Source organism: Alligator mississippiensis, chromosome 2, assembly GCF_030867095.1.
Source record: "Alligator mississippiensis isolate rAllMis1 chromosome 2, rAllMis1, whole genome shotgun sequence".
Taxonomy (NCBI): domain Eukaryota; kingdom Metazoa; phylum Chordata; order Crocodylia; family Alligatoridae; genus Alligator; species Alligator mississippiensis.
This window is the reverse complement of record NC_081825.1, coordinates 72,968,476-72,983,998: the sequence shown is the minus strand read 5'-3', so window position 1 is coordinate 72,983,998 and position 15,523 is coordinate 72,968,476. Positions and strand designations below refer to the sequence as shown.

Genomic DNA, 15,523 nt, shown 5'->3' with positions numbered 1-15,523 from the left:
AGCTCGAGTGGGTGTGCCCTATTGTTAATAACAAAATGAATTAGCAGCATGAAAGACTCCATGGAGATCATATCAGTATACTCCAATTGCAATGAAATCAAAATTAGGAGCACTTACTGTAGAAGGTGGTAGCTCTGTTGTAGTATATTATTTCATTTTATTGTGACAAGGTTTTAAAAGAAAGTATTTGTGTAGATTCTGATCGTAGATTTTTCTATAAAAATGCAGTTTTGTTGGTGAAGAAGCGAAGTAATGAGCTGGTACAGAACACTGAGTTCCAGAACAAGAACCAAAAGATTAGGCACTTAACATGACAAAGTGCAGTTTCAAGCTTGCTTCTAGGCTAGGGACAGAAATTACGTATAAACTAGTTTAAGTGATCAGAAACTGGTGTAAACATGTAACAGAACAGTTCAGTGCATATAAACCAGTTTCAAAATGGTCACAACTAGTTTAAGATTAACCTGGTTGAATGTAATATCAGACAGTGGCGATGTGTAGGGGGTGCACAGGGTGAGCACCCCCGTGTACCCCATACACTCCCTGAGAAAGCCGGTGCACCCCCTGACTGGCCGTGCTCACTGCTTAGATGATGGGCAGTTTCATAGATTCATAGATTCATAGATGTTAGGGTCGGAAGGGACCTCAATAGATCATCAAGTCCGACCCCCTGCATAAGCGGGAAAGAGTACTGGGTCTAGATGACCCCAACTAGATACTCGTCTAACCTCCTCTTGAAGACCCCCAGTGGGGCAGGTGGGAGCGCCAGTGCCTCCCCTGCAAGAGCCAGCCAGCGAGTGGAGCACCATTGCATCCGCAGAAGTGGCCGCAGTCACTCCCGGAAGCAGCTGCAGCGATTGGCTGCAGCGATCAGGCGCAGGGGGACCCTCTCCCCCACAGTCAGCGAGATCAGCTGTGAAGGGGCCCCTCCTGGTCGACAGGATCAGCCATGGGGGGGACCCCCCTCAGTCACTGACTGGTCACTGGGGGGCATGTGCCCCCCCTCCCCCCGACTAAGGCAGCACCAGTCACCCATGGTATCAAACTTAACTGATTTAGGTGAAAACCAGTTTATAGAACTTCTGTCCCAGACCCCGTCCTGGTTCAAGTTAAATCAGAGTCCCCCAGCATCCCAGGGTGCTTTGCAACCCTGAGCTGGGCTGTTCTTTCTGGTCAAGCAGAGCAGGGTTGGCCCTGCCCCTCTGCTGTCTAGCCAGAACAGTGAGGGCTGACTGGCAAGGGGATTAGGATGGGAAACCCAGCTGGGCACACAGCCTGGTCTGCTTGGTTGGGGCAGAGCAACTCTACCAGACTTTTCCCAGATGGAGTGGAGGAGGTGGAGGCATGGGACATCTGGTTCAGGCAGAGGGGGATTAAACCCCCCTTCCTCCCCTCTCCTACTGGTCCCCAGCTGGGATCTTCATGGCTTTCCCCCCCTGCTTGCAGATCAGCATGACCTGGGACCCCCAGAGCTCCCCTTTCAGCCATGGGGTGATCCCAGGGAAGGGCTTGAGTATGTCTCCATGCTAGCCTGAGCTGAACTGAGCACGTAGCTGGGAGAGCCGCTCTTGCCCAGCAGCCATTTATACCTACTGGAGAGCAGCGCCTAGGTCAGCCCCAGCCCCAGCACCTGCTGCCACCATCTGCCTGCCCAGTGGCTGACCACAGTTGAGAGTCACAGGCATCACCTACCAGTACAACCAGGGCAGGCACCAGTGATGGCGGTGGTAGCAGGGAAGCTGTAGTGGTATCGCCCTATGCCTGTTGCCTGGTACACAGGGCTGTGCTGTGTAGGGGAAAATTGAGCAGGGCATGCCCAGCTCAGTGCTTGGTGGCCCAGGGGATGGCAGGTAGTAGCACTTGGGGCTGAGGCAATTTGAGTACCATGCAGCAGTGGCAGGCACAGCCAGCTCCTGACCACACAGGGAGCCCTTGCACCCATCTGCCTTGGAGCCTGTGAAGGAGCCCTGCACCTGGCCTGGCTCAGCCTCCAGCAACGCGCCACCCAGCTTCTTAGTGCTCTTGTCCACCTCCAGGCGCTGCTGGGGCTGGGGCCACTCTTGAATGCATAGAAGGGGAAGCCAGGCAGGAGCTGCTCCCCCAGCTGCATGCTCAGCTTAGCTTGGCTGTGCCCCAGGCTAGCACGGAGACAAACTCAAGCCCCTTCTCTCCTCCTGCTCCCCACCCTGCCTGGGTCCCTCTGCTTGGCAGGGTTCACATCCAGGATGGAACCACCACTACCACCACCACAATCTCTCTGTGTTCTGCTCTGTGCATGTCCCCACCTGCGTTTCATTCCCCTCCCTCTGCCCAATCTAGCCTTTGCTTCTGGGCTGCCCCAAGTGAAACCCCTACCCCAGTGGCTAGGAACATGCAGTGGGATCACTGGGGGTGCTGGGGGTCCTGGGCCATGCTGAGCCACAAGCAAGGGCAGACCCCAGCTGGGGTTCCATGCCAATGAGAAAGGGGAAGCAGGGGGTTTAATCTCCCTCCTTCCCCCCCACTTCACCTGAGGTGCTGCACTGGCCACTGATTGGCCAGTCCCCCTGCTGCTCAGGGACATTCCCCCATCACTCAGCTGCTTCCTCCTCCAGGCTGGAGTCCCTGAAGGCCGGGGTGGGAGGGTCCCCTCCCCAATCATGCTTAGCCTGCCAGGGCCTGGGCACACACTTGCCTCTTTCCCCCAGGTCAGCTTCCCTTCAGCGTTTTGGCTACTGCAGAAGTGAAGGGAGGGTTCACTCTAGTGCCCCCTGGCTTCTGGCCTGAGCCACTGGAGGCATGTGGCTACATTTCCAGAATCAAAAGTGAATGTCTATTTACTTGCTTGTCAATTCAGTCTATGCAGATTAGACTAACCTGCAAAGACTGAATCAATTCAGGCTTGAGCTTTTTGAAAGTCTGTACTTAGCCCTAGAGAAGAGAGAATAAATATTCAAGAAAAATGACTTAGTTCTTAATAAGAAAAGCAATAAACGAGTGTTAATTTTTTTTGTTCGCTTACAAACTTATGGGATCCAGGGGTCTGAGGTCCATAACATTCATTCAGATTGACTTGGTCTGACATAATTAATCTCATACTTAGCATAAGCAATACTGCAGTCTTTGGCTGTTCATATCTGATATCACTCCAGAATTACCTCTGTAGAACTAATGACTTAGGAGATTCTGGAACTAATGACTGCAAATCCATTTGGACTAACTAAGGCTGATGTCAAGCCCATGACTTAATTAGCTACCAAAATGTTTTCCCATTAAATTGTCTATCTGTTCAGCATTTGTCTATCTGTTCAGCATTTAATCATATGCCCATTTAACTGAATCCAGAAGTTGGCATCAGGTGCTTTCCAAAGTGGATAAGGTGCCCAAATCTGTCTGGGTTGATATTAACATTTCACTCTCTTTGAATAATGGTTACTGAAGGTCAAGCTTAGCAAGAATGTCCTATTTTTATTAGGAAAGCTAAAGAACAACATGCTCATGTGAAAAAAATTTATTATGCCCTTGGCTTTCTGCAGTACTAAACTCTGTTGGTGGATGAAGATAATCTAAACTGTTCAAGATCTACTAACTCTGCAGGAGATGAAGTTACACTTCTGAGTCTCCCAATTTGTTTCTAATTGCCTGGCCTACTAGGTTTTCTCCTTATAATTCCATCCAAACCTGACTACATTCTGATGAATGACAACATGTCCATGTATTGAGTTAACTGCCAAAGTAGAGTTTGATAAAGCAAGGTGAGACAGAATATTTATAGCTTCTGGACATGCAGTGTGCATCATTGGATTGCTCCTATGTGTTACCCATCAGGGAAAGGTGAAGGCTTGACTTCAAGTAAAATTACCCTTCAATAGCAAAAGTGTTTTATCAATCTTGCTCTGTCTATTCTGAAAGTGGGGGGCTTTATGTAGATCACTTCCAATCAATGATGTATCTTGTTCCTGGTTTTGCTCCAGAGATGAGCAAGAACCAAGGTCAATGTCATTTTTTTTTTTATTTTGGAGGGCAATTTGAGCAAAGGTAGAAGTTATTTTAGCTCTGAAACTGATACTGCTTGTTAGTCTCTGGTTCTCTTAAGTTTAAAGTAAAAGTCTCCACTGAAGGAGGTTTCCTAAGTGCTAGGACTCCTTATTAACAGCATTTGGCACTACATTCTGCATATCTTGTTAAACTGGAGGAGATTCCCTGAGTAGCTTGAAAGATAGTGGACTGGGATGCTCTTCCACTGCTTATCTACTTAGCTAAAGCTGACTACCATTTCAGCTCCCCTCCTTTTGTGCACAGATCAGTAGCTTTTCTTCATGTTCCAGTAACTGAGTTTATGAACTCAGTTTATGCTCTGTCACCTCTATAGTTGCTTAGGTAGTTGCTTTGTTATGGCAAGGGAGACCAGATTTCCCATTACAATATGTGGTTTCTGTGATGAATACTTTGGTATGATTAATATGATAGATATTAATTTAAAAATGCGTATGAATATGTGTTTATGCAGGTGAAGTAAGGGTCGGTAATGTTAGTTAGTGACATGCAGTAAAGCATTAAGTAGCTCTACAGGATTATGAAATTTTCACACCTTATTAAACTAGATGTGAGGAGTTTTTAAATGAGCATCAAATCCATTAACAGTAAGTGGAAAGGAAGCAAACTGAAAGAACACCAAAAAAACCCCTCCTTTTAACAGTAGACTTACAGACACAGATCCAGGGGTGTAGCTAGTCATTTCTGCGCCCTGGGCACAGAGGGGGGCTGGGGAGGGAGAGGATTATGCTGAGAGTAGAAGAATAGGGGTGGGGAGCAGGCTGAGTCTTACTTGCCACAGCAGGGGCTCACCCAGGGGCTACAGGACCCCTATGGAAAGTGGAGGTGGAACTCCCACCTGAGCCCTACTCACCCCCTACTGTGTTTAACCCTCTCACAGCTGCCACTACTTATGTATAAATTGTGCCTATAAAAGCTTCAAATCAGTGGCAACTCTGAAAGGGTTAATGCTGGTGCACAGCATGGGTATGTGGAGTGAGGCTGGGTTTACCTGATCTGCTCTGCTGGAGCTAACAGAAGCTGGGTGAACCCCTGCTGAGCCTAGCCCCCTGCCTGCGCTCCAGTGCCCTTCTGCCATGATCAGGACCCAGGGCTCGTGCCTCAGTTATGCACCCCTTGTTATGTTACATCTTACGTCCTCAACTGATACATAAATCAATTATTTCTGTATCAACCATCAACCAATGGAACAGAGTTAACATTTTTTCATTATTCCTTAAGCTTTCTTCAGGTAATCATTAGCAGGTTTTTTTTAAGTGTTCAGCATTTTCAGATATTTAGTTGGGAGAATACATTAATGAAGTTTATCCATTTTAGATTTTAAAATTTGTTTCATAATAGAAAAACATCTGAATGATGATATTCTGTCTCTTGTCCCAAGCATGTGTTGTAGCCTGGGCAACGTCTCGAGATATTGGGCCACTCTTGAGTGAGTCTGTGCTTGCCACTACTTTTGGGATTTCCATTAACTACTTTTATATTTATAGGAACAAACGATTGGAAGTGGCCTCTTGGGCCATTGAATCCAGTTCCCCGCATTTATAGGCAATTATATACCGAAGGAATCCCCCCGACTGGCCTTTCAAACTAGCACACAGCTACAAGGCAGAATACCCAGAACTCCAACTGCACTTAGGGTGCATCCCCACATGCAGTGACATGTGCTTGCCATGGTACAAATAGCAACAGCACATAATTGTGTCATTATTTTGTGCCCCAAGGCATGCCCTTGCACATGCACTCTGGTGTGCACCAGATTGTCCTGGGTAGGGTAGAGGAGCCTGGAGTCCTGGGTGGCTATCCCTGGCAGCACTGGTGCCAATCCAGCCACACGGATCCTGGCCACCTGCTACTGCATACACCACACCACTTTTTGCAGTGGTTTGTTTTTTTTAATACCAGGACATCCCAGTATCAAATTGTGGCACTGGACTGCAAATTTGCAATGCAGCACACATTTGCACATTCTCCATGTGCAGTTTGTGGCCCTGCACATGTTCACACTCGTCTGGACATGCCCCTAATATCACCAGATAACGTTGTCCTTTGTGATTCTGTTTTTATCTGGCTACACAAACCCTCAAGTGAGTTATTTTTTTCAGACAGTAATGCTATTCAGTATCAGTAGCCAGTGTAATATGCACTGTCACTTCCTCATAAATTGAAAACATGATACCTGCAACATTTCTTAACCTCTGCCTATAAAAAGAATCTAGAAAACACTAAAATGTCCTTGTCTGTTGTTTGCCTATGTGTTGGATTATGCTTTTACCCATTATTTTCATTCTCTGATCTGTCTACCCTGGCACACCTAGAAAAAATTGTGAAAGATGGACATTTTTTTCTTTTGGATTTAACCTTTTCAATTAAAAATAAAATTCTGGTGAAAAACTGTCATTCACAGTGCATGTTTGTGGCAGGATGCTTAAAATATATTGAAATAAAGCATAGTACCTAAAATACATTAGCATAACTAAAATAAAGGTGATAATTTTTATTCCATTGGTATCCTATTTCATTATAATAGAAAATTAGAGTATTTTCTAGATAAAAAGAAAAATGGGTGGACTCTTTGGACTAATGTTTGGAGAGAAGTTCTGAAAGCAAATAATATAAAATTAAAAAGCATGGCATGCTTTTCTTTTTCACCCTCTTTAGGCAGTATTGAATACCAAAACTGAGCAGATTTAAAAAGTGAGAGAGAAAAGTATGTAACATTATTTCAGATGCTAGTGCTATAGGGTAAAGCTTGATTCTATACAGCACTTTTAATTATTAATGCTCTATTTTTGTGACTGGAAGTACCCCAAAACTGCTGAATATTTAAAAAGAGAAAATCACATTACAGTTAACTTCTGAACAGTGTAAATTGATTATGTTCAGAAATGAAAGTATGTAAAAATGCTTCTTACTCAAAAAGATCTGCTCTCTGTATGTATTTTGAATCATACCTGCTAACTTTTCTTAGGAAAAATAAGCATTACCTTTTGTTTGTTTGTTGTTTACTACTGTTGACTATATTGGCTTTTTGGAGCTATGGGAGAGTAAGTTAGAATCTTTCCTGGTTCACACATCAACAGAATTGCTAAGTTGCAATTGAAAAATCATTATTATTGACACTGTTAAAGCCAAAAAGAACACAGCTAAAGTTTCAGAATACAGGTTCAGCTTAAATGATAGTATATGGAAAACGCCTTTTTTCATGGTGAGCTGAGAAAATATGGAAAGCAGAGAGAACATAAACATGGACCCCCAAAATGTCATTATTACATTTGGTATTGAAAGCATAGCCACACTGAGCAGAAACAATTAAAATTATCTTTTACAATGTAATGGCTTGTCAGTCCAAGAGCAGCCATAATATTTTATAGTAGTTAACCTAGATTTAGATTTTTAAATAAGATCTCCATTTATGAAGCACATTATGTATCCCTGTTAAAAAGAAAACAAAAATAATATTCCAGCAAAAGATTGTCATCCAGTATTTTCAGCCCAAATACAATTGAAGGCCTTACAATATTTTGTAAACACAAGTAATTATACATAAAAAAAAAAATAAATTCATTTTGATAAATTCAGGCTTTGTAATCTATTTACATTACAGATTTTTGGATTGTCTCTGTGTAGCTGGAGTAATACCATTGTATCAGAGAGAAACCGGAGGTCGGGGGAAACAGAAAGAAAGGTAAGGCAAAATATCCCACGGGCTCAGGTTCTATTGGAACTGATACATTGCAATGAATATGTTTAAATTATACGCATCTGCCTAACTGATACAATAACAGCAGAATCACAACTTTCAATCCCTCTTTCCTTTACAATACTTTGCTCTCTTACCCAATTATTACTCTCTTACTACCAATCATGTCTGCTGCTGGATCAGTGAATATGACCTTAATTTTCTAGAATTAATATCCAGCCAAACACAGAGTTGATGTGAATTTGTGTAGTTTTGACTTGAAGGGTTCTACATCTATTTCAGTGAGCTGAGGATTTGACCAATCATCTCTTTTTCTTTCTCTCTCTCTCCTGCTTTTCTCTGTTTCCAGCTCCCTCTTCACCTTCTCCCACTTGGGCAAAGAATGAGATAATACATCATTGCCACATTGCAAAACTTAGTTTATCACGATAGCTTTTGTGTTTTCAGTATAAGTTGCAGTGACATGTTTACGCTATACTGTGGTAGATGGGCTTTTTGTGGGAGGGGTAATTGCTTTTATCTTCATTTGTTTTGGGGGTGGGGGGTTGGTAGCAGCACCCCGCTCTAGCTTTTGATCGTTTCATTGTTGCCATGATCCCAAACTCAATGGAAATCATTCAGATTATGATAAGCATGATATGTTAACTGCCCGTGCCCATCTGGAAGTATTTGTTTGGCAAAAGTCTTGTTCTCAGCAAGTCTTGATCTGCCTGAGCAGCACTTACATAGCAACCACAGTGAACTTGTACCTGGTTAATTTTTTCTGTGGTTATAGCTCAGTGAGTTTTCTCAATGGTAACCAAAGCCTAGTAATTTAAAGCTTGTGAACCTTGCAAAAAGGGTTCATTTAAAACCATATTCTGGGGCTTTTCCACCAAATGGAAAGTGTGTTCTACTAGGAACTACAGAAGATTTTAGAGCAGCGTATCTGATAAGCATTCTGCTCATTAATGTTTGTACAGTAGTCTGCCTTAAAAGATCTACAGTTTCCTAGAGCAAATCATTCAGAATTCGACTGCACTCTTCAAGTTTAATGGGTTGAGCTCTTTGAGTTTCCCTACCTCCTCCTGATTGATGGTTTGTTTCTTCTTTTAATACAAAATTCAGTAAAATTTCCCACAGTGAAAAGGGTCTTTTAATTATGAAACACCAGCGTGTGGGAATGATTCAATTTACACATCAGAAAAGTTCAGTTGCTTGACCATAATTTATTTTTTGTGCTGATCATTCATGGACCACTTTTTTTATTATTATATAAGACAAAACACCCTGGAAAAATGGTTTAGAAGATTCATCACTCTCTCATCATAATGCTAGGCACTTTGTTACACTCTTACCCATTCCTCTGTTTTCACCTGTGTTTCAGATTTAATTTTAAATGTATAAAGTAAGCCCTGAACAACAGCTTTCCCCTCAAATCTGACAGAGATCCAGTGCATATAAGAAGAGCTATGGGTGTCTTGCTCATGGAAGTGTGAAGATAAGAGAGGGTTGCTCAAGAAGATAATTGTGGTTTAAATGTTGCATACAATACTACTGATCACTAGGGGTTTCTTTAATATCCCTCTCAGGCACTGACTTTTATTTTTCCCCATGGGGGCCTAGGAGAAAAGTGATAATGTGCCCTTAAAAAAAAACCCAACCTGTGCGTAATTAATCAAAACTGAAATAAAGCTCTGGAAGGAATGGATGGGTTGTATGCACATCCTGCATGCAGTATAAGTCTCTTTTATTGTTTTGTATTCAGAACATAGCAAAGCTTAAGACTTACACTGGTTAAGATAAAGTAGGTTTTAATGATTTACCATTGTAGATTTCATCTCTAGCTTTCCTTCGAAAATAAACAAATCCTGCTCTGGGTATGAACATATGATAGAAATACCCCTAATTTGTGTATATAGAATCAGTGTTTTAAATACAATTATTTTATGACAGCCTCTCAACTTTATTTGATTTTCAGTGAAATATATGCTTTATACCTGATAAATCTTGAGAAAGTTATAATACAGTTAAATATACATTTTTCAGAGAATAGTCAATGTAGTATTCAGGGAATTATGTGCACAACTTTTATTATTATTAACAGTAATCTATTAACCTAATTGCAGGCACTCTATGCTGACATGGTAATCAATTGAGCTTTTTGCTGTAGAAGAATAATTGAATATGCAATTCAAAGGCAATACTTTTATTCTACTGACCTGCTAGCACTCCTCCTTGACTTCTCTAGCCCCGTTGGAGTAGTATTTTTCACCTGAGAAAAACAGCTAACTATTAATACTACTGCAGTAAAATGCATCAACCTTCTCTGTCTTTTAAATATTCTCTTTTCAAACTCTTCCTTTGTCCCTTGAAATATGCTCTTCTTTTACATGGGACAAGTTTTTAGGCTTTAATGGCTAATATATAAACTCAAATGTGCTCCTTAGTGCTCCTGAGAGAAAAGAAAGTTTTCATAGGGTCTATATTTTTTATGTTTGGGTATCCAGTGACCAACAACCAGAAAAAAACCATTTTTCTTTGTCAGTGATGAGTAGGAAGAGAATATATCTGCAAAATGCTAGCACAAAACTGCAAACAGCCCCAACTTGACACCTCACATTTCAACCAGTCTGACCTATTCAAGGTCCTATTCTTACTACTAAAATTACTATTGGTTCACCTGTACCTTGCTGCACTGAATTCTTACCACCAGCAATAAGTACCACTCAGTGTAGGGTGGCAGCAGCTGAACGATTTAACAAACAGGGACAGCTGTCACTTTGATTCTGTAATTTCATACAGATAGCTAACATAAGAGTAAAGGTACTCCTGCAGCCTCATGCTGAGTACATTTTTTTCCTCACACAAGAATATAACAAATATTCACCTAACTTTTGTTTTATAAGACAAATCATTTGAAACTTTTATTCACAACACCTCATTCTGCCAACACACAATGACTTTAAGCGAGTCTTAGATTTGTTATGTTTAAGCTATTCCAGAACTATGTGCATGTTGAGAGTTGCAACAGACCAGTCAGCTGGAGATTCAGTGGCGGTGCAGCTGCTGCTTATTGCTCTTTTGTTGTGTCCATCACTTCCATTACCAAGCGAGCCCACTGGTTCTGCTTCAGGTAGATGTGCAAAGGAATTCCAATAGTTTGCAGCAGTGTAGATTGGCAGTAGTTCTCAGCAGTTTTGGTTAACGTGGCTAAAAAAGCTCACAAATTGTCACAGAGATGTGGGGCTCCCATTGAATGGTTAGTCATTTTCAACAATTTCTTAAAAATGTTAGCTCCACATTCTGTCAGTCCATTATATTGTGGAAAATTAGTACTGCAAGCAATGCTCAGAGCAATAGGCTTGTGCCTTTTAAAATGCATGCCAGCACATGGAAGCTGGTTGTCCTTCCTCATTATTTTTTGGATTTCCAAACATGGCAAAAATAGCTGCAGGTTTTAAAATCACCTACTTTGAAGTGGCTTCCTTTAGTTTACATGCTAGCAGTTAGAGTGAAAATAAATTAATGACACTCAAAAGTTGTTCTGTAGAGTGAAAATTGCATGTCCCATGCTTCAGCTGAGCCTTTAATAGTAGCCTAATAGTGAACTCTGTAGCACGAGCATTTTTATATTACAAATACCTCCTGTCTTCTTGCAGACAAGGTTCTTTGGGTAAATCTGATATCTTTTGTTAGACCAACTCAAATAGTTGGAAAAAATTCTTTTCTGCTAGCTTTCGGGTATTAATACGATTTTTCCAACTATTTGAGTTGGTCTAATAAAAGATATCAGATTTACCCAAAGAACGTTGTCTGCCTATGTCCTTAAACCAACACAGCTGCTACCTATACTCCTGTCCTCTTGTTCTTTCCGTTTTCATATGCCTTTCATGAAGTATTACAAAAATGATTCCAAATAGGGTCATAATATGCTCACTTTATGAAGAACACAATCCAATATAAAGACTTCAGCCCACATCCACCTCTGCATAGGAGACATCTAAGCCAATCCACAAAAAAAGTCTTGTCTCAGGGATATAATCCTATTTCTCCCTGGGAGGCAAGTAGTTTTCCCTCTCTCTCAGTGGTCAGCTTAGATCCCTGCAGAAGCCCATTCTGTTCCATTCTAGAGGGGGAGTAGCTCTTGCATTCTGGCATTAGTCTCAATTGCACCTCCAAAACATGTATAGCCAATAGGAAATGCTAGGTGCAGGTAAGTATCTGAACCCCCATGCCTATGCCTGCCTTAGGGCTGCAAGACATTGCTTCCATCATGTTGGGATCTAACTCTGAGGGTAGATAATAGCAGTGTTCCTGACAGCGGCATTAACTTCAGTGGAAGGAGGAGGTGGATGAGGCAATGAGCAGGGTCATCTGTTGCCCAGTTGTTTAACTGATTGCACACTCACCCTGAAACAGTATGAAACATCTCTCATTTACCAAAAAAGTGCCTTGCTTACCAAGCTGTGAGTTAGGCAAGGCTCTTCCTTCCCAGAGAGTTACATTTCCTTCTGCTTGCTCTCCTGATTCCATTCATTTTACGCTCTTGGCTGCACATTCTGGCATTGGACAGCCAAGTCCAGTGCAACAAAAGCAATGGAGGTTTTGCTCAGCCCTGTTTAGTTCAGAACCTGGTTGGTACAGCAGTTCTTTGGGATGTGGGAGACGTGGGTTCAAACCCCCTCAGACTGAATAGGGCCTAAAACCCATATTTACCACTTCCTGACCATGTGTCCAATGACTGTCGGCCATTGGGATAAAGTTGAGAGGTTCTCTTCCAGTTGCTGAGCCTGGATTTTCTCAGAAATTGGTGATTTATGTGGATATGTACTTATGCACATCTCAGACAAAATTGAATCGCAGTGGAGATTAGGTGGGAACAAAGTATCTAGGTGGAATAGCCCAGTCTACTCATAAAGGGATCTTTTCAAGCCAAAAAAGAGGTTCATTAAGGACTTCATGACTTAATTAAGGTCTTAATGACTTTGTGTCTGCTGAGCAGGGTGGGATCACACATAGAGACTTAGGTGTCTCAAAGACAGAAAAAGATCTGGGCCGTCATGTCTGTTGTACATGTTAGGCATTGATTGTGTTTATTGTTCAAAATATATAGATTATAGCAGTAATTCTCAACCAAGGTGCCATGGCACCCTAAGGTGTCTTAAGGTGCCAGGGTGCCTTAAGATGTTTTCAAGGATGCTGTGGGGTGCCACAATGTTAGCACTGTTAGGTGTACAAACATGATTCACAAGATAAAGCCAGACCCTTCAAATAGAAATTCATAGCTTTAAAAACATTCTGACTTGCTGTGGTCTTCCTGAGTTCTTTGGAACAGAAGAAATGCTTTATTATATTTCAGTAAAAACCAAGTGAAAACTAAGGGGTGGCATTTTCTGAGGGGTGTCAAGAGTCTAACTAGGGATATCTTGATCCTAAAAAAGGTTGAGAACCACTGTATAATAGCATATCATCTTTTCTAGAAACATACAACTTGTGAAGTCACATAGCACTTGAATACTTTCCACTATTACTGTAGGGATCAATGCCAAATTCCATTTCCAGATGCTAATTATGAAGGGTAGTCATTCCAGGCAGTGAAAAAATTGACAGACATAGCTAACTTTATGGAGCAAGTTCTGTGGTGTAGTCATGATTTTGAAAATTCAGTAAAAACTACTGATTTCTAGCTGCTGCAGGCTATAGTCAGCCCTCAAAGCGTGGCATACTTTCCAGGCTACATGTATGACAAGCTGCACTTCTTGCTGTAAGATTTAATAGATTGCTTGTAACATTGCTAATCCCTGAATACATCTGTGTATTGTTCCACTAAAGATGCAATATCAAATTTGTATGTGGTGTTCTCAGTATCACCACACTTAACTGCACCCAGTTCCAGAAGCAGAATTAACTACCCTGAACTGGATATCTCAAGATGGGATCCATAATGCTGAATCAATGCGTAGGAGGATACATAACCCATCCAGTAGAAAATGTTGAAAGGAGGGGACTGTTTGAAATACTGTCTGTCTTCAGAGCTTAGCCACCAACCTTCAGCACTCAGTTGTTTCACATCCCAGAATACCTTCCTAAGTCACCCTTTGGCTATGGAGAGCTGTCTCCCTTGCTTCTTCTAGACCATAGCAGATATTGGTGGCATCACAACTTTGACATAATAGCATGGTGCTTGGTGCTTGGAACACTTCTCCAGGAAGTGGGGGACCCATGGTTAAGGTCCTTTTCAGATGGGTGGAGCAGCAGGTGGGGACTGAGTATCCTCATAAAGCTCTAGATCTCCCTACCTCTTCCTTACTGCTTGTATGGTGCCACAAATCTTTCATCTCAGTTACAGAAGGTCACAGTTTCAGCAGGACAGGTAGAGAATGCCACATCCCAGCCTAGAGCATGGTCTGTTAGTGCTATGTAGCAGAGAGGAGATATATGTTCCTACCCCTTTAGCCTGAAGAGAACATTGAACCAAAGTCTCCCATTGGCTCTAGATTTGGATTGAAGCCCAAACAGCTGTAGGCAGGAGATAGGCAACAAGATATTGGACCCCTTAAAAATGTCAGTAATATTAGTTTGTTCAGTAGCAGCATTCAAAGAGCCTAAGAAACTGTTGAAGGTTTACGAACCTATGCACACTGTAGAGCCAAGTTGATTAGGCAAGAATTTTTTTAACTGCATTTTCCTTAGCAGTTAAAAAATTCAAACAAACATTAAAAAAAGCCTGAGCCTGAATTGATTCAATCTTTGCAGGTTAGTCTAACCTGGCTAGGCTGAATCACTTTGTAACTGCACAAACATCCCAGAAATGCCAGCACATGGCTGCAGTGGCTCAGGCTAGAAGCTGGGGGGGGGGGGGGGGGGGGGAACCACTAAAGCAACCCTCCCTTCACTTGTACAGTACTGAGCTGTGAGGGGGTGGGGCATGGCCAGGCCCCAGCAGATTGCTCTGATTAGCCCAGCAGGGAATTGATAACATTGTTTATCACCCCTAACTCAGTGTTTATCACCCCATTAAGAAAACAACAGAGGGACATTACCAGCTACCTGTTGATTCTGCCTGTTGATTCAGCATGGACTGTTGCCAGCATGTGGTTTGCTAGCTAATACACAGATACCTCTCCACAAGGCAGATGGGAGGGGGGATTCCTGCTTAGCAGGGAGTGGTGAGGGGGAGGAGGGGAAGCAGCCTGCAGTCTTGCCAGAGCTGCAGCCAGGGAGCAGAGGGGAGGGACCAGCCCTGATGTGGAGCAGAGAGCCCTTCCCAGCCCAGAAAACATCTGGGATGCTGGGAGAGTCTGGGGTATCTTAAACCAGCAAAGGGTCTGGGACAGACATTGTATAAACCGTTTTGACCCAAATCAGTTAAGTCTGATACTACATTCAACCAGGTTTATCTTAAACTGGTTTCAGCCATTTTCAAACTGGTTTATGTGCACTGAACATCTGTTCTGTTATAGGTTTAAACCTGGTTCTGATCACTTAACCCAGTTTATGTGTAATGCCTGTCCTTAGCCTAGGTGCCTAAATTCTGTACAAGTCCATCTTTAGGCATGTAAATGTTTTTTGTAGATCTGAGCCTTAGCATCCAACTAGTTGATGGTTCCATGTTGGTCACCAGATTTACAAGTGTACCCAGGGCACACTTTTTTCAGGATTAAAATTGGTGGCACCCATTAAAGGATTGGTGGTACTCTTACACCCAAAAACTGTGTGTGTGTGTGTGTGTTCAGAACATATAGCATATTCCATTCCCCTCCCAGAGGAAATCATACTAGCACTAAGATGTACTGTTAAAAATTA

General features: G+C 42.4%; 1 long non-coding RNA gene across 1 annotated transcript in view; it reads left to right on the top strand.

The window, feature by feature from the left end:
- The window catches only part of LOC109280802 (uncharacterized), a 618,149-nt gene extending 610,427 nt beyond the window's left edge, over positions 1-7,722 (top strand). The window contains exon 4 of the long non-coding RNA XR_002087225.2: positions 7,640-7,722. This is a non-coding gene — a long non-coding RNA (uncharacterized LOC109280802). The remainder of the gene's footprint in view (positions 1-7,639) is intronic.
- The last annotated feature ends 7,801 nt before the right edge of the window (positions 7,723-15,523 follow it).